The sequence below is a fragment of the Oryx dammah genome, unplaced genomic scaffold, assembly GCF_014754425.2.
Source record: "Oryx dammah isolate SB20612 unplaced genomic scaffold, SCBI_Odam_1.1 HiC_scaffold_23, whole genome shotgun sequence".
Taxonomy (NCBI): Eukaryota; Metazoa; Chordata; class Mammalia; order Artiodactyla; family Bovidae; genus Oryx; species Oryx dammah.
This window is the reverse complement of record NW_024070207.1, coordinates 77053256-77081191: the sequence shown is the minus strand read 5'-3', so window position 1 is coordinate 77081191 and position 27936 is coordinate 77053256. Positions and strand designations below refer to the sequence as shown.

At 39.8% G+C, this 27936-nt stretch overlaps 1 protein-coding gene and 1 long non-coding RNA gene across 3 annotated transcripts in view; one reads left to right on the top strand and one right to left on the bottom strand.

The window, feature by feature from the left end:
- The window catches only part of EDA2R (ectodysplasin A2 receptor), an 85172-nt gene extending 73338 nt beyond the window's left edge, over window positions 1-11834 (bottom strand). For both annotated transcript variants that reach the window (XM_040265775.1, XM_040265776.1), the window contains exon 1: window positions 11666-11834. The gene's annotated coding sequence lies outside the window, so the exon portion shown is untranslated. The remainder of the gene's footprint in view (window positions 1-11665) is intronic.
- Window positions 1-27936, top strand: part of LOC120882046 — a 1026567-nt gene that overhangs the window by 56757 nt on the left and 941874 nt on the right. The window lies entirely within an intron of this gene.

Below are 27936 nucleotides of genomic sequence, written 5' to 3'. Positions count from 1 at the left end.
ACAGGGAGGCCTGGCATGCTGTGATTCATTGGGTTGCAAAGAGTCGGACATGACTGAGTGATTGAACTGAACTGAACTGAACTGAACTGAGGGAAGGAGAGAATGTGAAATAACTACTTAATGGGTACTGTCTGGAACTAGATAGTAGTGATGATCGTGTGATTTGGTGAACATGTTAAAAAAAACAGTGAACTGTACACTTTCAGTTCAGTTCAGTTCAGTCGCTCAGTCGTGTCCAACTCTTTGCGACCCCATGAATCACAGCACGCCAGGCTTGCCTGTCCATAACCAACTCTCGGAGTTCACTCAGATTCACGTCCATCGAGTCAGTGATTCCATCCAGCCATCTCATCCTCTGTCGTCCCCTTCTCCTCCTGCCCCCAATCCCTCCCAGCATCAGATTCTTTTCCAATGAGTCAACTCTTTGCATGAGGTGGCCAATGTAGTGGAGTTTCAGCTTTAGCATCATTCCTTCCAAAGAAATCCCAGGGCTGATCTTCAGAATGGACTAGTTGGATCTCCTTGCAGTCCAAGGGACTCTCAAGAGTCTTCTCCAAGTGAAATTTATGACATGAGAATTATGTTGCATAAAAAAACCTAGTTCTTCAGCATTTCCTTTAATACCTTGAACTACCCTATATCATTCTATTAGACAATGCTTGTTATTCCCCAAATTAAAATTTAAAAAGTTATTATGAATATTCTTATATATGCCTCCAAATGATTTTTTTAATGCAAATTTATCTATTAAGTGCTGTTTGGGCTATTGATTGGGTTTAACCAGAGGGGCTGACAGGTGACAAGATGACTAGAGTATTTCCTTATTTTGTCTGTCACTGTCATGTGACTGTTCACCCTGTCTATCCTTTTGTCCTGATCCTGTTCCGTTTTAAAAAATACCTAGAAAAATAAGAATGCAAGTTGACAGGGAAAAGGATAAGCAATGAGGCTGACATTAATAGTAATTCCCACATGAGCTCATGGTGCCCTGAAAAATTGATGTTGCCAAGTTTCTGCTGATATTAGGTACTTAAACTACTGCCAGTGCAGCTGCCTTTGGCCACAGCTTGTGACTGCTGTTCTTCTCAACTTGCACATGCCTGTGGGATGAAACGTGCTTTCTCTATCTAGGATGGGTGGGCAAAACAGGATGACAGGTCTAAATTAAGAACTCAGGACTTCATGGAAGATATTTGCCTTGCCTGGGCTGTGCAGGAGACGTGAGATTAAAGAGGATGAGGAAGACAGCAGGTGGTCCATGCCCTGCCCATTCCTCTCCTTGTGAGCCTACCCAGTCACCCACATGCAGGGAACTGGCAAAAATCAAAGTAGTTGCTCCGTGTGGGCTTGAGAATAGTAATTTCTTTGAAAATCAAGCTTCTAATCTATGCAATGCCTTCATTATTTCCAGATGTTTGGCCTATAATCCAGATGTTGTTTTATCACTTGGTGCTGGCTCTCAGCCTTCTCTTTCTTGGCATGGCTCAGGGCCACTTCTATCCCAGCTTTCTCTTGCCCATAATCTGCTTCCAAATTATCAAACCTCTTATCTTCTTTCTGCCCACATATTTGTGAATTCTGCATTCCTCAGAATGGTGAGTGGTCCCAGGTCTAGCTCTGCTGTCAAAAGTGTATTCTTCCCCACTGCTGGACTCACGGTCCCCAATGAGGATTTGGTCAAATCTTTTACTAGTGATTCTCACCTAGTGCATCTTGGGAACTCAAAAAAACACAAATATTTGGTTCGCATTCCTGAGATTCTGATGTATTTGGAATTTAAAAAAATTCAGGAGGTGATTCTCATGTACAGCCAACTTTGAAAGTCATTGTTTGTTTTTTTCTGTTTTGGTTCCTCAACTCAGCTTGTGGGATCTGAGTTCCCCAACCAGGGATCAAACCCAGGCCTCCAGCAGTGGAAGTTCAGAGTCCTAACCAATGGATAGTCAAGGAATTCCCTGAAAATCATTGTTTTAAGGCTCTTTTTGGCTCTTGTACATTTTACCTGAATATTAGGTGCAGTCATAAAAAGGACTTTATGTTCCCTCACATTTAGAGGGAACTTGATGAGGGAGTAACTTGAGGCCTACTCATTTTTTTCTGGAAAGAATAAGTGATAGTGTGACATTGGCTGAGGGTGGAATGATTCTTTTAAAACATGTTAAATCATGTCACTTCCAACCTCAAAATGCATTGATGGCTTTCCCTACTCAATAAAACTAAAGTCCTCATAATGGCCAATGAGGCTTTAGGTGATCTTCCTACCTCCTCATCACCTCTTTGATCCCATAATCTACTCTTCTTCCTAATATTCTCTTAACTCAAGCCATGCCAATCTCCTTGCTTTTCCTGAAACTGACCTGAAAATACTCCCACCTTAAGGCCTTTCACACTCACTGTTCCCTTAGTCAGGCATGTGTTCCCCTAGATATCTACATTGCTACTTTCCTCACCTTCTTCAGTTCTTTGATCTTATAATATCTTCTTAGGGAGGCTTTTCTAACCACCCTCTTAAAACTTCAACTTCCAATCATATTCCCTATGTCCTTCTCCTGTTTCGTTCTGCTCAATTGCACTTATGACCATCTAACACATTTTATATCTTATTTATTTATTTATTGCTTATTTCTAACCCAACTAAAATGTAAGCACCATAAGATCATGGTCGTTGTGTTTAGTACTTCATCCCATATGCCTAGAACATGCCTGGCATACAGTAGGGACTAAATAAATATTTACTGGATGAGTGAGTGGTAAAATATTTACAAAAAATGTTAACAATCTTCTGGCCTAGTGAAAGGTTTCACAGTTGGAAAGGGTTTCATACCAGTTAGCTCAATATTTTCTTCCAATAACTCTGAGAATAAGCCATGGATTGTTATCACCAATTAATGGATTTTTAAAACAGAGGCTTAAAGATAAAAAAGTACCTCAAATACACCAAAGAACCATACAAAAAAGATCTTCATGACCCAGATAACCAAGATGGTGTGATCACTCACCTAGAGCCAGACATCCTGGAATGTGAAGTCATGTGGGCCTTAGGAAACATCACTATGAACAAAGCTAGTATAAGTGATGGAATTCCAGTCGAGCCATTTCAAATCCTAAAAGATGATGTTGTGAAAGTTCTGCACTCAGTATGCCAGCAATTTTGGAAAACTCAGCAGTGGCCATAGGACTGGAAAAAGTCAGTTTTCATTTTAAACCCAAAGAAGGGCGATGCCAAAGAATGTTCAAACTACCACACAATTGTACTCATCTCACACACTAGCAAAGTAATGGTCAAAATTCTCCAAGCCAGGCTTCTAGGGTATGTGAACTGCAAACTTTCAGATTTTCAAGCTGGATTTAGAAAAGACAGAGGAGCCAGAGATCAAATTGCCAACAAATCGTTGGCAATTGTTGATCCATCAAATTGTTGAATCATTGAAAAAGCAAGAGAGTTCAAAAAAAAAAATCTACTTCTGCTTTATTGACTACACCAAAGATTTTGATTGTGTGGATCATAAGAAACTGTGGAAAATTCCTAAAGAGATGGGAATACCAGACCACCTTACCTGCCTCCTGAGAAATCTGTATGCAGGTCAAGAAGCAACAGTTAGAAATGGACATGGAACAACAGACTGGTTCCAAATCAGGAAAGGAGTATGTCAAGGCTGTATATTGTCACCTTGCTTATTTAACTTATATGCATTATTTAAGTTATTTAACTTATAAGGAGAGTATATGATGCAAAATGCCGGGCTGGATGAAGTACAAGCTGGAATCAAGATTGCTGGGAGAAATATAAATAACCTCAGATATGAAAATGACACCACCCTTAAGGCAGAAAGTGAAGAACTAAAGAGCCTCTTGATGAAAGTGAAAGAGAAGAGTGAAAAAGTTGGTTTAGAACTCAACATTTAGAAAACTAAGATCATGGCATTTGGTCCCATCACTTCATGGCAAGTAGACTGAGAAACACTGGAAACAGTGAGAGACTTTATTTGGGGGGCTCAAAAATCACTGCAGATGGTGAGTGCAGCCATGAAATTAAAAGACACTTGCTCCTTGGAAGAAAAGTTATGATCAACCTAGATAGCATATTAAAAAGCAGAGACATTACTTTGCCAACAAATTCTGTCTAATCAAAGCTATGGTTTTTCCAGTAGTCATGTATGGATGTGACTATAAAGAAAGCTGAACACTGAAGAATAGATGCTTTTGAACTGTGGTGTTGGAGAAGACTCTTGAGAGTCCCTTGGACTGCAAGGAGGTCAAACTAGTCAATCCTAAAGGAAATCAGTCCTGAATATTCATTGGAAGGACTGATGCTGAATCTGAAACTCCAATACTTTGGCCACCTGATGGGAAGAACTGACTCATTGGAAAAGGCTCTGATGATGGGAAAGATTGAAGGCGGGAGGAGAAGGGGATGACAGAGGATGAGATGGTTGTGTGGTATCACCGACTCAATGGATATGAGTTTGAGCAAGCTCTGGGAGTTGGTGATGGACAGGGAAGCTTGGCCTGCTGCAGTCGTTGAGGTTGCAAAGAGTCGGACATGACTGAGCACTTTAACTGAACTAAAATTTCTTTACCTAGCATTAAACAAAGCCAGGATTAATAGGCAATTTTTTTTTCAGGTACATAACATTGTGGTTTTCTTTTTTTATTCTTTTTTAAATATAAATTTATTTATTTTAACTGGAGGTTAATTACTTCACAATATTGTATTGGTTTTGCCATACATCAACATGAATCCACCACAGGTATACATGCATTCCCCATCCTGAACTCCCCTCCCTCCTCCGTCTCCATACCATCCCTCTGGGTCGTCCCATTGCACCAGCCCCAAGTATCCAGTATCATGTATCGAACCTGGACTGGTAATTTATTTCACAGGTAATTTAAGACTTATGATTATGACATGCTTTCCAAGGCACTATTGAACTCTAAAATAGGGAATGGAGGTCCTCCCAGGCTGTCACTTAAATTTACTATTTCCTCAGTAATCTTATAGGGACAAAAATATCTGTTCTTTAAAGAATGACTAGATAGGTTTTCTGCTCAATCCCTAGTAGATAAGGGCCAGGATAAAGATGGTAGCAATAGGAGCAAAAAGGAAGTGATGATGGGAGATACGGATCTTAGAAGGAAAGTCCATAGGACCCTACAATTACATGGATGTGAGAATCGGGAGAAAGACATAAGTCAGAGAAGATTCTAAAGGTTTCTGCCTGGGAAGCCAGGATAACCTCAGGACCACAAAGAGTGTGAAAGGGGAGTTCCTTTTTAGTTAAACAAACAAACAAACAAACAACAACATACTTAGTATTAAGTTGTTTTAAGTTTGGAAAGTTGGAGTGAACAAAGGAACATGTCAGTGGTGGTGCCCAACAGGCAATTAACATATGTAGAACATAGGTTAGGGCTAGAAATAAGTCAAATGCATAAAAATACCAGCTCAGTTCATGGATGCACATTAGAATTATCTGGGGTACTTTAAAACATAGGGCTTCCCTGTTGGCTCAGATGGTAAAGAGTCTGCCTGCAATGCAGGAAACCTAGGTTTGATCCCTGGGTCAGGAAGATTCCCTGGAGAAGGGAATGGCTATCCACTCTAGTGTTCTTACCTGAAGAATTCCACAGACAGAGGAGCCTGGCAGACAACAGTCCATGGGTCACAAAGAGTCGGGCACAACTGAGCAACTAACACTTTCACTTTTAAAACATACTTAAACCTTAGATGAATTAAATAAAAATACAAACTTTTGGAAGGTTAAGCAACATTGGCCTAAGTAAATCACAACAGAGGCTTGATGAGCTAAGAAAAATGTTAAGAACGAAACACTAATGGACATCCGTATTTGAAGAAGAAGAATAGCCAGCAGCAACCAAGAAGGGGAATCCAGGGAAGAAAAAATAGAACCTGGATGGGATAGTACAAGACAAAGTTTTAAGAAGTAACAGATAAGCAATAGTGTCAGCTGTTGGTACAGGTAGGTGAAGGAGCATAAGGACTGGAAATGCATTATCTTGTTGGTATGTGACAAAAGTAGATTGTCTTTTAATATTCAAATATATCACAATATGTGCATGGAATAGAAATAATTCAGAGACCACAGGTGGTTGTTACAGTTTTTATCAAGCTTCTCTTTTCATTTACAAAGTGGTTGAAATATTTCAACTGTTAGTGATAGCAACGTTTGGTCCAGTACTGTTGATTAGTATATCAACAGAGGAGAATAAAAAGAGCTAGCAAAGTTCAAGATGTCACAAATATTTACCTTGTTTTTTATTCCAGTGTACAGAGCAACAGATAATGACTCAGCAAGAATAAAGATGTTGGGGTAGAAAAATAAAAGAAAATTTTATTAAAAACAATTGTCACTGTACAGATAGAATTAATATCCAATGGGGCAATTCTAATTCAGCCAAAAGCAAATGTTAACCATGTGAGTTGAAATCTTTCTCTTTCAAAACATGTGCAAATACACACATCCACAATAGAAAAGCACAAATCTAAAAAAGACAAACATAACTTAAAAGACTCTAAATTGAGGGGAGGGATGCTTAAAAGTATATAAATATATGGTTAGTGTCTGGAAACTGCTGAAAAAATTGTTAAAGGGAGTGGGGAAGAGAACAGTGTAGCTAAGAATATGGTGATATAATTAAGACCAGCCATCTTTGGGTTGATTATGAAAACATATCCAGTTCAGTTCAGTTCAGTCGCTCAGTCATGTCTGACTCTTTGCGACCCCATGAACAGCAGCACGCCAGGCCTCCCTGTCCATCACCAACTCCCGGTGTTTACCCAAATTCATGTCCATTGAGTCGGTGATGCCATCCAACCATCTCATCCTCTGTCGTCCCCTTCTCCTCCTGCCCTCAATTTTTCCCAGCATCAGGTTCTTTTCCAATGAGTCAGCTCTCTGCATCAGGTGGCCAAAGTATTGGAGTTTCAGCTTCAACATCAGTCCTTCCAATGAACACCCAGGACTGATCTCCTTTAGAATGGACTGGTTTAATCTCCTTGCAGTCCAAGGGACTTTCAAGAGTCTTCTCCAACTCCACAGTTCAAAAGCATCAGGTCTTTGATGCTCAGCTTTCTTTATAGTCCAATCTTTCCCAGCATATTAGGAAAACATTAATGATTGCTAAAACAGTTTTCCCAAGTATGTGCAAGGGTACAAAAACTACCCTGGATGATGTTCAAGGGATAAATGAGATAATGTATGTGAAAGTGCTCTGGAAACTCCAATAAAATTATGCTACACATATGAGGGGTTGCTATGACTGTTGTTTCTATTCCACCCAGAGTTTGGGAGCAAAGGGTATTGAAGAGAGACCACAGGCCAGACAAACAACCAATACCCCAAACCACTGCTTTTGTTCCCCAGTGTTCCTAGCCAAAGGGAGTCACATTCATGTACTGACCAACACAAGATACTATGAAATTTTGGTATCATTAAAAGCTATTTACATCACCAGCAGTAGGCTTCCCAGGTGGTGCTAGTGATAAAACAAACAAACAAACAAAAAACCCCACCTGCCAATGCAGGAGACTAAAGAGATATGGGTTTGATCCCTGGGTCAGGAAGATCCCCTGGAGGAGGGTGTGGCAGCCAACTCCAGTATTCTTACCTGGAGAATCCCCATAGACAGAAAAGCCTAGCAGGCTACAGTCCATAGGGTCGCAAAGAATCAGACACAACTGAATTGACTGAGCATGCACATGCATGCACGCACACACACACACCACCAGCAGTACTATGTGACTTCCCAAAGAGGATATACTCTTGACTGAGTTCTCCCAGCTGAAAACTGGATTTGTGGTATGATTTTTTTTACAGGGTTAGGAACTTGATAAAACTCATTCAAGTGCTCTCATTTCTGATTTTTATTAATGTTCTTTGGTCTTGCCCCATATTCTCTCCACCCTGTCCAATTTACCAGACTATCTGAAATAGCTGTATCTCTCTGAAGATGTCAACAAGAACAGTGCTTTTTCTCACAAAGCAATCTAAATTCTATCATATGCACTATCTCTTCCTCACAGGCCAGAAATATCCTAAGGAAACAGACATACAAACTGATAAGCATTTGCAAGCACAGCTCAGGGCTACTTATCCTCACAATATGAATGGGAGAATCAGTCCATAGAGTGAAGCCTGTCTGTACAGGATGAGATATTGATGCCAAAATATTACTTGACTTTTATTTTTTAGGCTGCCTAAGGAAAAGATAGGTGGTGGGATAGTGGGGAAAACGTGAAACTGATATAACAAGAAGTTCATGATCTCATATGTAAATGCACATCCTATAAAACAATGTTCAGTATCGTACAATCTTAGAGTTAGATGGAAATTCAAAAGTCATCTTATTCCCAAATGTCTGTTGCTCAATAAAGAAATGCCATCCATATCTACTTGAACTCCTTTAGTAATAGGCAGGCACGTCAGTTCATTATGTTTTTTTTTTTTTTTTCCTCATCTTTGGTAACTGGGTAAAACTACAAACCATTAAATAATTGAAAACATTGTAATGGAAACTCAAAAGGATTCTTTAAGACAACCTAATCTCATTCCCTTGATGATCCAGATGGGGAGACTGAGGCTCCTCTAGAAAGTATAGAATTTCTCCTCATTTACATAGCCAGTCAGTGGCAGAGCCAGGACTAGAATTCGAAGCCTCCAAATTTAGGATCTAGTGTCAAAATTAAAACAAAACAAAGCAAAACTGACCTTGGAGTAAGAAAAATCTGGTTTCCAATTTTTGCTCAGATACTTACTAACTCGATGATTTCTAGCAAGTTTCATTTTCTTTGGGCCTATTTGGCCACCTGTACAATTAAGACCAGAAGACCTGGACTTTCCCTAGGGCTAAGTAGTCAGCGGGATTATGTATTTGAAAGTATGTGGCACATAGTGGGAATTTAAGAAATAATAAATTACAAAGGAACTTGTCACATTCATCCATCATGTTCCTTTTAGTGTTTCCCATCACTTTGAAGGTACCACCACCACCCCAACTTATATAGCTTAAAATCCCAGAGTCTAATTTGACTTGACAGCATGCTATAAGACTAAGGATGGAAGAGTTTTTGGCCTGGGAATGAAAGATGAATGAGAATCTTGTCTTTGGTTTTCAGATCTTTGAGGAACTATCCTGAAGAGACTGAGCAGACTTCTCTGAGTGGCCCCAGAGAGAATGACTAGAATCTCTGGAAGCCACAGGAAGCCTGAGTTTAGCTTAACAAAAGGAAGAACTTTTGCAGAGTCAGGGCTTCCTATGAAGGGAATCAACTCTCTCGGAGATTAGTAAGTACATTCCCTCTGAAAGTATTCAGGCAGAAACTAGCAAAGATTTTATAAGGTGTAGTAAATTGGGGTGAAAGAAAATTATGATTCATAAAAACCTACTATGCATCAGATATCATGCTAGACATTTTACAAGGGTTACTTCTTTTAATCCTTTCAACAAACCTATGATACAGATACTATTCTCCCTCTAAACAGTTTTGGAGAAATTCATATTTCTCAGTGGGCTTGCTACCTCATAATAAGTGGGTAGTAGGAAAAACACTTTGCTGTATCAAACTGGTTGGCATTAAATACAGTAGTACTTCATTCTTTGTGTACAAAATCACACTCCCAGGACCTATTTCTAAATGTCCTTTGAGTACTGTTTTGATCCTGGTTGGAAATAAGGTATAATAGATATGCTTAGGATCACAAATAGCAGGTAAGTAGCAGACCCAGAACTTTAATAAGCTGTGTCTAACTCAGAAAGTGGATACCCTTTCTATTTGTACCATCCACAAAAATGGATGGAATTAGTGGAATACACAACCTTTTAAAGTCTAAACCAACACCCAAAGATATTGATTCTCTCATTCTTCTTTTTTCAATCTCATGTAATTTGTCAACTTCCAAATTCTGCAGATTCATCTTCTGTGATGTCTTGTTAAATTCATTGCCTTCTTTCCATTCCCATGGTCACCACCTCCAGGGCCTCATTCCCTTTCTGCATCTGGTTTATCTACCTCTCATGTTTTCCTGTTCCAGTTAAGGTAACTCATGTTTACCAGATTATTCTTCCTGAAACACAGATTTGTCTTTTTCCTTTAGCTCAGAAACTTTCAATGATTTTCCAAAGTATGATGAATTAAAGAGAAAATCTAGCATTCAAAAGTCTTCCATGGTTTGTCATCAATCTACCATGGCAACTTTAAGTTCCATTTTCCACCTAATTGTAATCTAAAATCCAGTTCAGCTGGTGTTCTTTTCACAAGCCCAGAGCTTCCCTGACTCCAAACAGTTGTTCTTATTTTTTTCTCTGCTTGGACTGCTGTCTCTCCTGTTTCCACCTGTTGAAATCCTATCTGTGTTTCATGGCTCATCATAAATAATAATAGTTAACATTTATAAAGTGCTTATTTTGGTCCAGCCACTGTGCTAAGTGTGTGCAATTATTTCACACGGATTATCTAATTTAATCCTCACAGACACTTAATAAAGTAAGCTCTATTATTATCTATGGCTTTAGCCTAGATTAAAACAGAATTCAGAGAGGGTGTAGTAATTATGCTTGATCAATGTCACACAAGTTAATAAATGGTAGGGATGGGATTTGAGTTCAATTAGTCTGGCTTTGCAGCTCTGAAAGGTGCTAAAAAGTTAAAAAAAAAAAAATCCAAAAACCTTTTATGATTTTCTCTGGCTCAACTAGATGTGATCCTTATCTGACAATATCAAATATTTTGACAGGATCTTTAAAGCTTATCTTATTTAATTGCTCTTATACCCATGATGAGGTGCTAGTGGGCACAGACTATGTCTTTAGGCATATGTCTGTCTCATACAGTGTGGCACAGAGTGAGTCTGTTATGTTGAATTGGAGGTATGCTGGGGTGAAGGAAGGGACTGAAGAATTGTGTAGGGGAAGATAACCCAAACTTTCCTGCCTTAGCCACCCTGCATGGTGTGATACTGGTCAAAGCTGCCAACATCTGTCTAAATCAGATCTTGCAGTCTCTGCTTCCCCAGCCTAGTTTCCTGGCAGGTCTTTTCTTGTCCCCCAGTTCTCACAGCTGCCGTAGCCTTGGCCAATGTTTGAGATAAGGCAGGATCAAAATATCACTGCCCTGGGCTCAGTTTCCAGGAATGAAGGATCAAGTGAAACCCCGCCTGATGGGTGAGGGTGAAAACTGAAAGCCCCCAAATAGAGCCTACAAGCTCTTTACACAAGCCCCGACTTGCCCAGGGGCCACGTGGGTAGGCCAGCAGCTCAACTTCCTTCGGGATGCTTTACAAATATGATCCGACTCCTCCCTCCCTTTCCTAAGCTCCTAGACTCCTTCTCTTCCTTATCTCCCAACTGCAGATAGGGTGGTTGGACTGTCCAGGGATGTTTCCAAAGGACATAGGGGTGCAGTAAAAGCCTACCCAGGGGAACTGGCTCACCAAGGTCATCAGGGTATTAGTGCAGGTCCCTGGCATCTTACACAGCACTTTCTGGATACAGATGGGTGGGTAGACAGACAGCCACAGGACACCTTCCCAGCCATTCTGACTTGGTAGCACCTCAGCAGGATCATCCTAACATGATCCTGAAATCCCATATCTATGCTCCACAAATCTCAACCACCTTGCCACGCCAGAGAGTGTTCCACACTTACCCTGTAAATGAATGGATGGATGGATCTTGCTCCAGCAACAGAATTCTTGGACAAATGTACCTCAGCGAGGGCCAGATATCCCACCAAGCCCCCACTTCTCAGCCCCCAGCCTCCATACCACACACTCAGTAGATGAAATCCATTACAGTCAAAGCTCTGCTCTGACTCATTTCATATGTGCAGCAACAACAGCCAGATCTTATTCTCTTTCTTTTCATGCTACTGCCTACTTCCCCGCCCCCATGAAGCAGCTATTGGATCACTGCAGTGTCTAGGCGTGGCTACACAAAAAAGTTTCACCCCTGACAGGGAGAGCAGGGGAGGAGTTGGGGAAGGGTGGGTGAATAGTGAAAAAGCCCCGCCTTTGGCAGGAACTGGAAAGCTCCAGGGACTAAAGCAGGGAGAAAGGGAATAGAAGCAGGTGAGGTTGTGGAGCTGGTTAAGATCTGTGGTTTCTCTGGAGGACTTGAGTCTTTGTGGCAGAGTGTCACTTCTGTACATAAGCCTCACTCATTCAAGTCGTCCCTTTGTCCACTGCATTATGCTTATTTCCTTACTGTCACTGGATTGTAATCTGTAATAATTTAGTTGACAAATTTGCTTGGTTGTTTAATGTCTGTCATTTCCCTTCCACTAATCAGTAAGCATTATGAGCTAACACTCAATAACAACACTTATGCAACACTTGATATCTTCCAGGCACTCTTCTTAATGTTTTACATATATTAACTAATTTAATCCTCATAACTACTCTAGTTTGATTCACAATTTAGAGATAAGAAAACTGAGGCATAGTCTGATTGCCCAATGACAAACAGCTAATAAGTGAAGGAGCTGGGAAGGAGACTGGTATATAGAAGAAGGAATAAATAAGTTAACTAGAGAACCAGGGGTAAAGGACAGAATGGAAGAGGTCAGAAAGACTTTGAATATGTTTAAGTTGAGTAGCCACAGAGCCCCACAGGATGAAGAAATGTGAGTTGGCAGCAAGAGGACCCTTTAGCCTCGGGGCACTCTCCCACGGACACATCCTTGCTGTCTTTTAGCTTTTAAACACAAGTCCTTTCCAGCTAAGATGGGAACATTCTTCAAGGTCAGAGTTAGGGGACTTTCAACAACCCTAGCCTCAAGAGCTCAAGATCTTCCCTTCGCCCCTTCCCTATAAACCATGCCTCATTTTTTTTGTATTTTTTTAAATTATTTTTTTAAATTATTGGAGTATAGTTGATTTACAATGTTGTGTTAGTTTCTGCTGTACAGCAAAGTGAATCAGTTATACATATACATATATCCACTCTTTTTTAGTCTTTTCCCATGTAGGCCATTACAGAGTACTGAATAGCATTCCCTGTGGAACTCTAATAAGTAGGTCTTTATTAGTTATCTATTTTATATATAATAGTGTATATATGTCAATCTCAATCACCCAATTTATCCCTCTCCCCTCTTACACTCTGATAGCCATAAATTTGTTTTCTACTTATGTAATTTTACTTCTGTTTTGTAGATAAATTAGTTTGTTCCCATTTTTAGATTCTGCATATAAGTAAATCATATGATATTTGTCTTTCTCTATCTCTGACTTAGACTTCACTCAGTAGAACCAAGACTCATTTAAAAACTACTGCCTCATTGGTATCATTATTATTTACCTTCCTCCTTGTGCCCAACCTTTCTACTCACAAAACATACTCTTCTTCCCGCTGAAAAGTAAAATCTTCTACCACACTGCCTCCCCCTCAAATAATAGCTTCATCTCTCTTTCTTTCTCAGCCAAATTTCTGACTAAAGGAGTCTTCACTCACTGTTTCCATGTCTTCACTTTCCATTAGCTTCCCAATTTATTGTAATCTGGCTTCTAGCCCAGTGCTCTTTCCCTGAGGTCACAAATGACCTTTATACTTCCACATTTTAGAAAACATTTTCACTCATTTTTCTTATTTATTTATTTATTTTTTCAGTATCAGCCACCCTTTTCTTTGGGAAACATTATTTCTTGTGTTGGAAAACATGGTCATCTCCTGGTTTTCCTCTGTTTCTCTAACCCTTCTCAGATTATGTCACTGGATATTCTCCAGTGATATAATATTGGCAGTGCTGGGACTCTCACAACACTTTATACATACAATCTCATTTATCCCGCAGAACAACTCTTTAAAGTATTATTTTCCTTGTTTCATACATGTGGAAACTCAAGATCAGACAAGTTAACTGAATAGTCCAAGGGCACACAGCAAGTACAAGCTTAACCCAGAATTATAACCAGAACCTGACTCTAAGCATGCTACATTGTGCTGTCTTACTCCAATGAGTAAGGACAGGGCACAATAGAATGTCTCTGGAGTCTAAATTGGGATTCCCAGAACTGCCACTTAAAATTTGCATGCTGTGTCATCTTAGGCAAGTACTTCAATCTCTCAGAGATTCTGTTTCCCTATCTATAAAATATGGAAAGAAACAAGGTCAGAAGATTTGAGAATATTTATAGATTTTCTAATCCGGTTCCAGACACAGGAACTCAATAATTGGGACCTGTTAGAATGACAGTGATAACTACTATGTCTATAATTATTAATCTTTTCCCTCTATTTTTTCTACCTTTTATTATTATTTTAACCTTATTAGTCTACTTTCTTGTCACTAGTTTCTAATTTTATTTGTTTTTTTTTTTCCTGATTCAATCCTCCTCTGAGAGAATGTAATTTCAACTGAGGCAATTAGTCAAACCCCTGTGTTTTCCCTACACACTACCTTCTTAGGCCTAGGACTGGAAGTTCAGCACACAGTGACCAGAAGTCTGTATAACTCTGACTATTTTACACATGTATTTGCTAATAATATTGCTTTAAAATAACAGGTAGCATAGTCCTCTAGAATTTTTTACAAATGTATTTCCTTTAATCCTTATAACTATGGGAAGGTGCCATTATTATTATTATGCCAATTTATTAATTGGAACCTGGAAAAGGAAATGGCAATCCACTCCAGTATCCTTGCCTGGAAAATCCCATGGACAGAGGACCTGGAGGGCTATAGTCCATGAGGTCACAAAAGATTCGGATACAACTTGGCAACTAAACAACAACAACTGTAATTGGAAACACAAGAAATGCCATCTCTTGCATGTGTACTATATGCAGGAACTGAGATAGGCAATTTATATGTTATCTCACTAACCCTTCTAGAGCACATCCAAGATCTGAGGATTATTATCTCTATCTTAAAAATGAAAAAAAAAAGGAATATATAAAACATTAAGTGACATCCAAATGAGCACAGAATTGCTAAGCAGAGGTGTTGAGATTTGAACTCTTTTTACTATACCATGCTACTTCTCACCTACTGTCAGCCTTGTGGGGATAGAAAACTGTCACTGGGAATGGAAAAAAAAAGATTTAGATACTTCATTCTAAAGCTCTACTTATAGGATGAGGGCCATAGTAATTTGAAGCAGCATTTCCTCAAAATATTAGGATTGCTTAGCTCAGTTCAATTTCAAAATGAATCCACAGCATGATATGCTTGGCACATAAATAAATGCATAAGACAACAATAAATAAATGCATAAATATGAAAAAGAATAAAGCTATTGTGACAACACTAAGGGATACACAATCATAAAAGATTAATAATCATATAAGGGATTTATCTTCTGCTTCTGTTAGGTCCATACCATTTCTGTCCTTTATCGAGCCCATCTTTGCATGAAATGTTCCCTTGGTTTCTCTAATTTTCTTTAAGAGATCTCTAGTCTTTCCCATTTTGTTGTTTTCCTCTATTTTTTTTTTTTTTTTGCATGGAACAACAGACTGGTTCCAAATAGGAAAAGGAGTACGTCAAGGCTGTATATGTCACCTTGCTTATTTAAATTATATGCAGAGTACATCATGAGAAACGCTGGGCTAGAAGAAGCACAAGCTGGAATCAATATTGCTGGGAGAAATATCAATAACCTCAGATATGCATATGACACAACCCTTATGGCAGAAAGTGAAGAGGAACTAAAAAGCCTCTTGATGAAAGTGAAAGAGGAGAGTGAAAAAGTTGGCTTAAACCTCAACATTCAGAAAACGAAGACATTGGCATCTGGTCCCATCATTTCACGGGAAATAGATGGGAAATAGATGGGGAAACAGTGGAAACAGTGTCAGACTTTATTTTTTGGGGCTCTAAAATCACTGCAGATGGTGACTCAGCCATGAAATTAAAAGACCCTTACTCCTTGGAAGAAAAGTTATGATCAACCTAGATAGCATATTCAAAAGCAGAGACATTACTTAGTCGACTAAGGTCCGTCTAGTCAAGGCTATGGTTTTTCCAGTAGTCATGTATGGATGTGAGAGTTGGACTGTGAAGAAGGCTGAGCGCCAAAGAATTGATGCTTTTGAACTGTTGTGTTGGAGAAGACTCTTGAGAGTCCCTTGGACTGCAAGGAGATCCAACCAGTCCATTCTGAAGGAGATCAGTCCTGGGATTTCTTTGGAGGGAATGATGCTAAAGCTGAAACTCCAGTACTTTGGCCACCTCATGTGAAGAGTTGACTCATTGGAAAAGACTTTGATGCTAGAAGGGATTAGGGGCAGGAGGAGAAGGGGACGACAGAGGATGAGATGGCTGGATGGCATCACTGACTTGATGGACATGAGTGTGATTGAACTCTGGGTGTTGGTGATGGACAGGGAGGCCTGGCGTGCTGCAATTCATGGGGTCACACAGAGTCGGACACGACTGAGTGACTGAACTGAACTGAAGGGATTTATCTAGTATCCAGAGAGCAGGTTCTGAAATTCTTATTCTTAGCATTGGTGAGACATCCAGATACCCAGGCATTGCTACACCCCACACCCCAGTATGTTTGGTTTGAGAAGACTCAAGACTTGGTCACTTTCAATATCTGAAGGGAAAGGATGTCACAGGGTAGAAGGTTTACATGAGGTTTGTATCTTAAGAGGGCAAAGTGAGGACATATGGGTATAATGTACAGGCAGACAGATTTATACTCAGTATAAAGTATGATTTTCCAATAATTACAATGAAGGATCAAGTCAGTCCCAGGGCTCCAGATAACAGTCTCTCCCATTTATTTTCACTAATATAATGTTACCAGCCTGGAGCTGAGCAGCTATGGTTATTTTCTTTAGTGTCTGCCTCCTGTCTGGATTTGGAGTGATTCCACCAGGGGAGAGTTTAGACCCAAGATTGCCCTCCATCCAACCACCTCTCAAGACTCTCCCTAGTAGGATCTTGTGAACTTTGGCTGTGTTTGCACTCAGTGAGGTGCAAGTTGGCCTCTTATGAGAAAGTTCAATGCTAACCAGGCAGGCTGGAGGAGGAAGTGGATGCAAGCTTAGCTATAGAATCTATAGGCAGTGTTACTACTAATCCTCAGGGAGTAGGTCTCTCCCGAAATATCCCTAGAAACCAGTTAGCACCTAGGAATGAGGTGAGGTGAAGGAAGTTAGAGGGCCTGGACTTAGAGATAGGGGTAGGGCAAAGAGAAGAAGTTGCCAGAAAAAATACGGATTCTTAAGTTCTCCATATTGCTCCTAAGCAACTATCAGGCCCTGTTCTAAGTGCTTTATGTGTCTTAACTAATTTATAACAGCTGTATGAGATATGTATCATGATTATCATCCTTATTTTTCAGATGAGAAAACAAGATATAGAGAGGCCAAGGAGCTTGTTCATGGTAATGCAGCCAGAAAACAGCAGTGGATTCCAGAACTCTCACTCAGGTCTCTGGCAGCAGAATCATTACATGGAAATTTTTTTGTGTGTGTTTGTGTTCTTTTTTTAAAAATGGAAATTCTCTAACCCCAACCCAGATCTAATGAATCAGAAATTTCCAGGGATAGGGCCAGAAATCTGTTCTAACAAGCTGTCCAAGGTAATTCTGATGCCCACTCAAGTTTGAACACCACTGTTCTAATGCACTAAATGAAATAACTTCTCTCCTTCCCAATTAGAAGCTCTTCCTATCTTCCCTGCACAACTATTCTAAATTTATACAGTTTCCCTAAAGTCCCTACTTTGGCATCTTGTTATCAGTCCAGAAAAATGGACCCCTACCCTTATCATCAAGAAAACAAATGCTATTAGGTATGAACCCTTCCATCACTTTCCCTTATGCCAGTAAGTTTTTCTCTCCATCTACCCTGGCTTTTCCTCTTGGTGGAGAGGAGAGAGAACGAGCCTAAACTCTCTCCTGTTCCCTATGCACCCTGCTTTTTTAACCTCTTTTCCACAGGCACCTTTATTGTTCACCTTTCCTCTTGTGGCCAGTCACTCTACCCACAAACATATTTGTACCACAGCTTTCTTATCCATTCATCTGCTGATAGACATCTAGGTTGCTTCCATCTCCTGGCTATTATAAACAGTGCTGCGATGAACATTGGGGTACATGTGCCTCTTTCAATTCTGGTTTCCTTGGTGTGTGCCCAGCAGTGGGATTGCTGGGTCATAAAGCAGTTTTATTTCCAGTTTTTAAAGGAATCTCCACACTGTTCCCCATAGTGGTTGTACTAGTTTGCATTCCCACCAACAGTGTAAGAGGGAGTATTACTCAGCCATTAAAAAGAATACATTTGAATCAGTTCTAATGAGGGATGAAACTGGAGCCTATTATACAGAGTGAAGTAAGCCAGAAAGAAAAACACCAATACAGTATACTAACACATATATATGGAATTTAGAAAGATGGTTACAATAACCCTGTATGTGAGACAGCAAAAGAGACACAGTTGTATAGAACAGACTTTTGGACTCTGTGGGAAAGGAAGAGGGTGGGATGATTTGGGAGAATGGTATTGAAACATGTATAATATCATGTAAAAAATGAATCCCCAGTCTAGGTTTGATGGAGGATACAGAATGCTTGGGGCTGGTGCACTGGGAAGACCCAGAGAGATGGTATGGGGAGGGAGGAGGGAGGGGGGTTCAGGATTGGGAACTCATGTACACCCGTGGCAGATTCATGTTGATGTATGGAAAAACCAATACAGTATTGTAAAGTAAAATAAAGTGTAAAAAAGAAAAAATATATTTGAATTCCTCCCATTGGTGGGGGGTGGGAATCCTTTTCTCTTGATTTCTTCATGATTTACTATGCCTCTGGGTTTATTTCAAGAGACTTCAAGGTTCTCCAGCAATAACCCCATGCGTACTTTCACTCAACCACTTCCCTCAACTTCCCTTTAATAACCTTTTTCTCCCTAATCCGCAGCCCTCCATCTATGGATAAGCAGTATCACTAAGCTAAGAGGTTCCCCCACCTGATCCACCTAGAAATCAATCTTCAGCCCCAGAACATCATTAGTTATCACATCACCCCCTGCTGGGGAGGCTCCACACTTAAGAAATGAGAAGATTCCACCCACTTCTATCACTCAATTCAGTTCAGTCGCTCAGTCATGTCCTACTCTTTGTGACCCCATGAACTGCAGCACGCCAGGCCTCCCTGTCCATCACCAACTCCCAGAGTCCACCCAAACCCATGTCCATTGAGTCAGTAATGCCATCCAACCATCTCATACTTTGTCGTCCCCTTCTCCTCCTGACCTCAATCTTTCCCAGCATCAGGGTCTTTTCAAATGAGTCAGCTCTCTGCATCAGGTGGCCAAAGTATTGGAATTTCAGCTTCAACATCAGTCCTTCCACAGAACACCCAGGATTGATCTCCTTTAGGATGAACTGGTTGGATCTCCTTGCAGTCCCAAAAACCTACATGACAGCCTCCCACTGCATATGGCATAAAATTTGAATCTTTTACGGTATAATGTTGGTTTGGACTTGGATGAAACTGTTAAGAAATAGTGGGATTTTGTATTCACTTTAAAGGTAAGATTTAGATTATTTTCTATTGAAGTGGGTATGGGCAGTGTGTAAAAAAAAGTAGGACTTGATGGATTCCTAGGTTCTAGGCTGAACAACTGGATGCATGGTGACAACACTTATTTAGTTGAGAAGACTGGCAGAGAAGCAGTTTTATGGAGGTAGAGAATCAAGTATGTGGTTTTGGGCATATTAAATCTATATTTTTCAAAACAGTGATAATTGCAATAGATAATTTTGCTTTTTTAAAATTAATTTTAGTGGAGTACAGTTGATATACAATGTTGCATTAGTTTCTGGTGTACAGCAAAGTGAATCAGCTATGTATATACATATATCCACTATTTCAAAAATTCTTTTCCCATATAAGATATTATAGAGTATTAAGTAGAGTCCCCTGTACTATTCAGTAGGTTATTATTAGTTATCTACTATATATATAGTAGTGTACATATGTCAATCACAATCTCCCAGTTTATCCCTCCCCCCCCAACCTCATTAAACCCTGGTAACCATAAGTTCATTTCTAAATCTGTAACTCTATTTGGATTTTATAGATAAGTTAATTTGTTTCCTTTGTTTAGATTCCACATATAAGCAATATCATATGATATTTGTCTGGATATGTCACTCAGAATGACAATCTCTAGGTCCATCCATGTAACTGTAAACAATGTTATTTTATTCTTTTTATCACTGATATTACAACATCTTCTTTTATCCATTCCTCTGTTGATGTACATTTAGATTGCTTTCATGTCCTGGCTATTGTAAATAGTGCTGCAATGAACTTTCAGGTGCATATATAGTTTTGAATTATGGTTTTCTCCAGATATATGCCCAGGAGTGGGATCACCACAGAATATGGTAGTTCTATTTTTAATTTTTTAAGGTACCTCCATCAGTTCAGTCAGTTGCTCAGTCGTGTCCAACTCTTTGTGACCCCATGAATTGCAGCACGCCAGGCCTCCCTGTCCATCACCAACTCCCGAAGTTCATTCAGACTCACGTCCATCGAGTCAGTGATGCCATCAGGCCATCTTATCCTCTGTTACCCCCTTCTCCTCCTGCCCCCAATCCCTCCCAGTCTTTTCCAATGAGTCAACTCTTTGCATGAGATGGCCAAAGTATTGGGGTTTCAGCCATCAGTCCTTCCAAAGAACACCCAGGACTGATCTCCTTTAGAATGGACTAGTTGGATCTCCTTGCAGTCCAAAAGACTCTCAAGAGTCCTCTCCAACACCACAGTTCAAAAGCATCAATTCTTCTGCACTCAGCTTTCTTCACAGTCCAACTCTCACATCCATACATGACTACTGGAAAAACCATAACCCTGACTAGACGGACTTTGTTGGCAAAGTAACGTCTCTGCCTTTTAATATGCTATCTAGGTTGGTCTACTGTTCCCCATAGTGGCTGTACCAGTTTACATTCCCACCAACAGTGTAGGAAGGTTCCCTTTATTCCACACTCACTCCAGCATTTATTGTTTGTATAGTTTTTGATAATGGGCATTCTGACTGGTGTGAGGTGATACCTTAATGAGGTATTGATTTGCATTCCTATAATAATTAGTGATGTTGAGCTTTTTTCATGTACTTTTTAGCCATCTGCATGCTTTTCTTGAAGAAATGGATCCTTTGTTCATTTTTTGACTGAGTTGTTTGTTTTTTTAGATATTGAGTTTCGTGAGCTGCCTCTATATTTTGGAGATTAATCCCTTGTTGGTTGCTTCATTTGTAATATTTTCTCCCATTCTGAGGGTTGTTTGTTGTTTTGTTTATGGTTGTTTTTACTGTGTAAAACCTGTTAGGTTTAATTATATTCCATTTGTTTATTTTTAGTTTTTAATTTTCATTACTATAGGAGACAGATCAAAAAAAAACCTTGCTACAATTCATGTCAAAGCATGTTCTGCCTGTTTTTCTTTAAGAGTTTTATAGTGTCAGACCTTACATTTATGTCTTTAATCCATTTTGAGTTTGTTTCTTGTGTGGTATTAGAGACTGTTGTATTTTCATTCCTTTACATATAGCTGTCCAGTTTTCTCAGCATCATTATTGAAGAGACTGTCTTTTCTCCACTGTATATTGATGCCACCTTTGTCAAAGATTAGGTGACCATTGGTGCATGGGGTTATTTCTCAGGTTTCTATCCTGTTCCATTGATCAATATTTCTGTTTTTGTGTCAGAAATACTGTTTGTGCCATACTGTTTTGATTACTGTAGCTTTGTATTATAGTTTGAAGTCAGGGAGTCTGATTCCTTCAGCTCCATTTTTCTTTCTCAAGATTGTTTTGGCTATTTGAGGTCTTTTGTGCTTCCATACAAATTGTCAAATATTTTATTCTAATTCTGTGGAAAATGTCACTGGTAATTTGATAGGGATTGCATTGAATCTGTGGATTGCTTTGGGTAGTGAAAAGTTGTTGTTGAATCATGACACCGGAATTTGTGGCCCCCAGAGGAGAAGAATTCAATCTGGGGCCAGAGACGAGGCTTGATGGCTCAGAGTTTTTGTGTAATAAAGTTTTATTAAAGTATAAAGGAGATAGAGAAAGCTTCTGACATAGGTATCAGAAGGGGGCAGAAAGAGTGCCCCTCTGCTAGTCTTCAGCTTAATGTTATATAGTCACTAGCAGTCTGTTAATGAAAGAAACGAATGTCTTAAAACTCAGAATGGCACCAGGCCCCTCACTCATAAGATGCATTTTGGAATAATCTTGGCACCAAATGGTTCATCTGAGGCCATAAAATGATTAACTTGAATCTTGAAGAAGGGCTGATCACCATACAAATAGTTTCATTTACACAGATTAGAGGAACAATATCTGAGCATAACATATTGGTTTATCAAATAGGTTCTGAGCCAAAAGGCAGAACCGACTTGAAGACAGAGTTTGGGTTAAATGCATAGTACATTAGCATTCAAGCTGGTTTTAGAAAAGGCAGAGGAACCAGAGATCAAATTGCCAACATCCGCTGGATCATGGAAAAAGCAAGAGAGTTCCAGAAAAACATCTATTTCTGCTTTATTGACTATGCCAAAGCCTTTGACTGTGTGGATCACAATAAACTGTGGAAAATTCTTCAAGAGATGGGAATACCGGACCACCTGACCCACCTCTTGAGAAATCTGTATGCAGGTCAGGAAGCAACAGTTTGAACTGGACATGGTTCCAAATAGGAAAAGGAGTATGTCAAGGCTGTATATTGTCACCCTGCTTATTTAACTTCTATGCAGAGTACATCATGAGAAACGCTGGACTGGAAGAAACAAGCTGGAATCAAGATTGCCAGGAGAAATATCAATAACCTCAGATATGCAGATGACACCACCCTTATGGCAGAAAGTAAAGAGGAACTAAAAAGCCTCTTGATGAAAGTGAAAGAGGAGAGCAAAAAAGTTGGCTTAAAGCTCAACATTCAGAAAACGAAGATCATGGCATCCGGTCCCATCACTTCATGGGAAATAAATGGGGAAACAGTCGAAACAGTGTCAGACTTTATTTTTTGGGGCTCCAAAATCACTGCAGATGGTGACTGCAGCCATGAAATTAAAAGATGCTTACTCCTTGGAAGAAAAGTTATGACCAACCTAGATAGTATATTGAAAAGCAGAGACATTACTTTGCCAACTAAGGTCCGTCTAGTCAAGGCTATGGTTTTTCCAGTAGTCATGTATGGATGTGAGAGTTGGACTGTGAAGAAGGCTGAGCGCCAAAGAATTGATGCTTTTGAACTGTTGTGTTGGAGAAGACTCTTGAGAGTCCCTTGGACTGCAAGGAGATCCAACCAGTCCATTCTGAAGGAGATCAACCCTGGGATTTCTTTGGAAGGAATGATGCTAAAGCTGAAACTCCAATACTTTGGCCACCTCATGCTATGAGTTGACTCATTGGAAAAGACTCTGATGCTGGGAGGGATTGGGGGCAAGAGGAGAAGGGGACGACCAAGGATGAGATGGCTGGATGGCGTCACGGACTCGATGGACATGAGTCTGAGTAAACTCCAGGAGATGGTGATGGACAGGGAGGCCTGGCGTGCTGCAACTCATGGGGTCGCAAAGAGTCGGAGACAACTGAGTGACTGAACTGAACTGAACTGAAGACAAACATTTCCATAAGAAAAAGACATTGGTTATCTCTAGGTTTGAGAATAGTTAACTTCAGATGAAACCAGGTGTCATGGCAACACAGAATTTTAAGAGGAACCTCCTTTTAAATTTATATAGAGAAGGAAAAAATATCACTAGTTTGTTTCCTCTTGCCGCTTAAGAGAGATAAAAATGACACTTGCAGGCTATTTCCTCCGTTTGGAGAACCCTGGCCTTCCTGCCTGTTACCCTCTCAGTAGTATAGATATTTTTTACAATATTGACTCTTCCAATCTGAGAATATAGTATATCTGTCCATCTGACTGTGTCATCTTTGATTTCTTTCATCAGTATCTTAGTTTTCTGAGTATAAGTCTTTTACTTCTTTAGGTGTATTCCTAGGTATTTTATTATTTTTGTTGCAGTGGTAAATGGAGTTATTTCCTTAATTTTGCTTTCATTTTTAGTGTATTGAAATGCAAGAGATATTTGTGTATTATTTTGTATCTTGAAGCTTTACCAAATTCATTGATGAGCTCTAGTAACTTTCTGCTAGCAAAATTAAGGTGTTTTAGGAGATGGCAAGAGTGAACGTTGACATTCTAGGAATCAGTGAACTAAAATGGACTGGAATGGGTGAATTTAACTCAGATGACCACTATATCTACTGCTGTGGGCAGGAATCCCTCAGAAGAAATGGAGTAGCCATCATGGTCAACAAAAGAGTCCAAAATGCAGTACTTGGATGCAGTCTCAAAAACGACAGAATGATCTCTGTTCGTCTCCAAGGCAAATCATTCAATATCACAGTAATCCAAGTCTATGCCCCAACAAATAATGCTGAAGAAGCTGAAGTTGAAAGGTTGTATGAAGACCTACAAGACCTTTTAGAACTAACACCCAAAAAAAGATGTCCTTTTCATTATAGGGGACTGGAATGCAAAAGTAGGAAGTCAAGAAACACCTGGAGTAACAGGCAAATTTGGCCTTGGAATGTGGAATGAAGCAGGGCAAAGACTAATAGAGTTTTGCCAAGAAAATGCACTGGTCATAGCAAACACCTTCTTCCAACAACACAAGAGAAGACTCTACACATGGACATCACCAGATGGTCAACACCAAAATCAGACTGATTATATTTTCTGCAGGAAAAGATGGGGAAGCTCTATACAGTCAACAAAAACAAGACCGGGAGCTGACTGTGGCTCAGATCATGAACTCGTTATTACCAAATTCAGACTCACATTGAAGAAAGCAGGGAAAACCACTAGACCATTCAGGTATGACCTAAATCAAATCCCTTATGATTATACAGTGGAAGTGAGAAATAGATTTAAGGGCCTAGATATGATAGATAGAGTGCCTGATGAACTATGGAATGAGGTTCGTGACATTGTACGGGAGACAGGTATCAAGGCCATTCCCATGGAAAAGAAATGCAAAAAAGCAAAATGGCTGCCTGGGGAGGCCTTACAAATAGCTATGAAAAGAAAAGAAGTGAAAAGCCAAGGAGAAAAGGAGATATAAGCATGTGAATGCAGAGTTCCAAAGAATAGCAAGAAGAGATAAGAAAGCCTTCTTCAGTGATCAATGCAAAGAAATAGAGGAAAAGAACAGAATGGGAAAGACTAGAGATCTCTTCAAGAAAATTAGAGATACCAAGGGAACATTTCATGCAAAGATGGGCTCGATAAAGGACAGAAATGGTATGGACCTAACAGAAGTAGAAGATATTAAGAAGAGATGGCAAGAATACACAGAAGAACTGTACAAAAAAGATCTTCATGACCCAGATAATCACGATGGTGTGATCACTCATCTAGAGCCAGACATCCTGGAATGTGAAGTCAAGTGGGTCTTAGAAAGCATCACTACAAACAAAGCTAGTGGAGGGTATGGAATTCCAGTTGAGCTATTTCAAAATCCTGGAAGATGATGCTGTGAAAGTGCTGCACTCAATATGCCAGAATATTTAGAGAACTCAGCAGTGGCCACAGGACTGGAAAAGGTCAGTTTTCATTCCAATCCCAAAGAAAGGCAATGCCAAAGAATGCTCAAACTACCTCACAATTGCACTCATCTCACATGCTAGCAAAGTAATGCTCAAAATTCTCCAAGCCAGGCTTCAGCAATACATGAACCGTGAACTTCCAGATGTTCAAGCTGGTTTTAGAAAAGGCAGAGGAACCAGAGATCAAATTGCCAACATCTGCTGGATCATGAAAAAAGCAAGAGAGTTCCAGAAAAACATCTATTTCTGCTTTATTGACTATGTCAAAGCCGTTGACTGTGTGGATCACAATAAACTGTGGAAAATTCTGAAATAGATGGGAATACCAGACCACCTGACCTGCCTCTTGAGAAACCAACATGCAGGTCAGGAAGCAACAGTTAGAACTGGACATGGAACAACAGACTGGTTCCAAATAGGAAAGGAGTACGTCAAGGCTGTATATTGTCACCCTGCTTATTTAACTTATATGCAGAGTACGTCATGAGAAATGCTGGGCTGGAAGAAGCACAAGCTGGAATCAAGATAGCTGGGAGAAATATCAATAACCTCAGATATGCAGATGACACCACCCTTATGGCAGAAAGTAAAGAGGAACTAAAAAGCCTCTTGATGAAAGTGAAAGAGGAGAGTGAAAAAGTTGGCTTAAAGCTCAACATTCAGAAAACGAAGATCATGGCATCCGGTCCCATCACTTCATGGGAAATAGATGGGGAAACAGTGGAAACAGTGTCAGACTTTATTTTTTGGGGCTGCAAAATCACTGCAGATGGTGACTGTGGCCATGAAATTAAAAGACACTTACTCCTTGGAAGAAAAGTTATGACCAACCTAGATAGCATATTCAAAAGCAGAGACATTACTTTGCCGACTAAGGTCCGTCTAGTCAAGGCTATGGTTTTTCCAGTAGTCATGTATGGATGTGAGAGTTGGACTGTGAAGAAGGCTGAGCACCAAAGAATTGATGCTTTTGAACTGTGGTGTTGGAGAAGACTCTTGAGAGTCCCTTGGACTGCAAGGAGATCCAACCAGTCCATCCTGAAGGAGATCAGTCCTGAGTGTTCTTTGGAAGGACTGATGCTAATGAAACTCCAATACTTTGGCCACCTCATGCTATGAGTTGACTCATTGGAAAAGACTCTGATGCTGGGAGGGATTGGGGGCAGGAGGAGAAGGGACCAAAAGAGAATGAAATGGCTGGCTGGCATCACCGACTCGATGGACATGAGTTTGGGTGGACTCCGGGAGTTGGTGATGGACAGGGAGCCCTGGCGTGCTGTGATTCATGGGTTTGCAAAGAGTCGGATACGACTTAGTGACTGAACTAATTCACTAACTAACTATTAGCCTAAAGTGTCTTACCTACTAAGGCCATTTCTTTATTGCATCCTTCAAATCTTAGTCCTTATATTCTCTCCAGTCATCACTGCCATCAAGTAAGAAATCTTGCTTGATTCCTCTCTTCTGGAGGGAGAAGACCATGGAAAACAAACCAGAGCTACATATATTCCAAAGTTTTCATTCTTTATAGACAATGATGATGATAAAGCTGAATAAGTTGTTATTTTTATAGTTACTTGTATTACAGAGACAGTTTTATAAAGTGATTATTCTTGCAGATTAAAAAATTAATGGTAATTAGTAGAGGAAGGATACTTTGAACACCAGGTGGTACAGTTGTTACATCTTAGTGTTATCTTTCCTTGTGGACATTTGTTATTTTTGCATTCTGTTTTGAATTCCTGTAGTTCTGTCAAAATTATTTAGGGTAAAATTAGACCAGAGGATATTTCTGAATTGATAAAAGTTATTATATTGGAGTGAAGAAAACAGTCAAAGGGCTCAAGACTTTTATTGCAATAGGGGCTAGTAGAACATTTCAACTTTGTTTGCAGACATTTTTTTTTTTTTTACAGAAATGAATTTGGATGCCAGAAGCAATCATGTCCCTGCATGATTTCTTGAGGTGGTGGAGGATACTGCTCCTTCACATCTCATCAATCAACTTAATGCAGGTGTGAGTGAAGTATAGCTTTAATGGTGACAATGAAATAGATGTGGTGTCGTATGTTACTCATACTAAAATAGCAGATAACGTCATGAATACTTCCTGAAAAGACACAAATGAAACCTTCCTATAATACTATTTCCAATTTGTAAAGCACTTGCATTTATCAAAGCAGTTGCATTAAATCACCTACTCTTGTGGGGTATGCATTGTAAACATTGTACAGGTGAAAACTGAAGTTCAGAGAGGAGCATGGGACTAATCAAGGATCATATGGCCAAGCAGCTGAGCTGGGATAAAAATGGAACACTTTTGACTTCCAA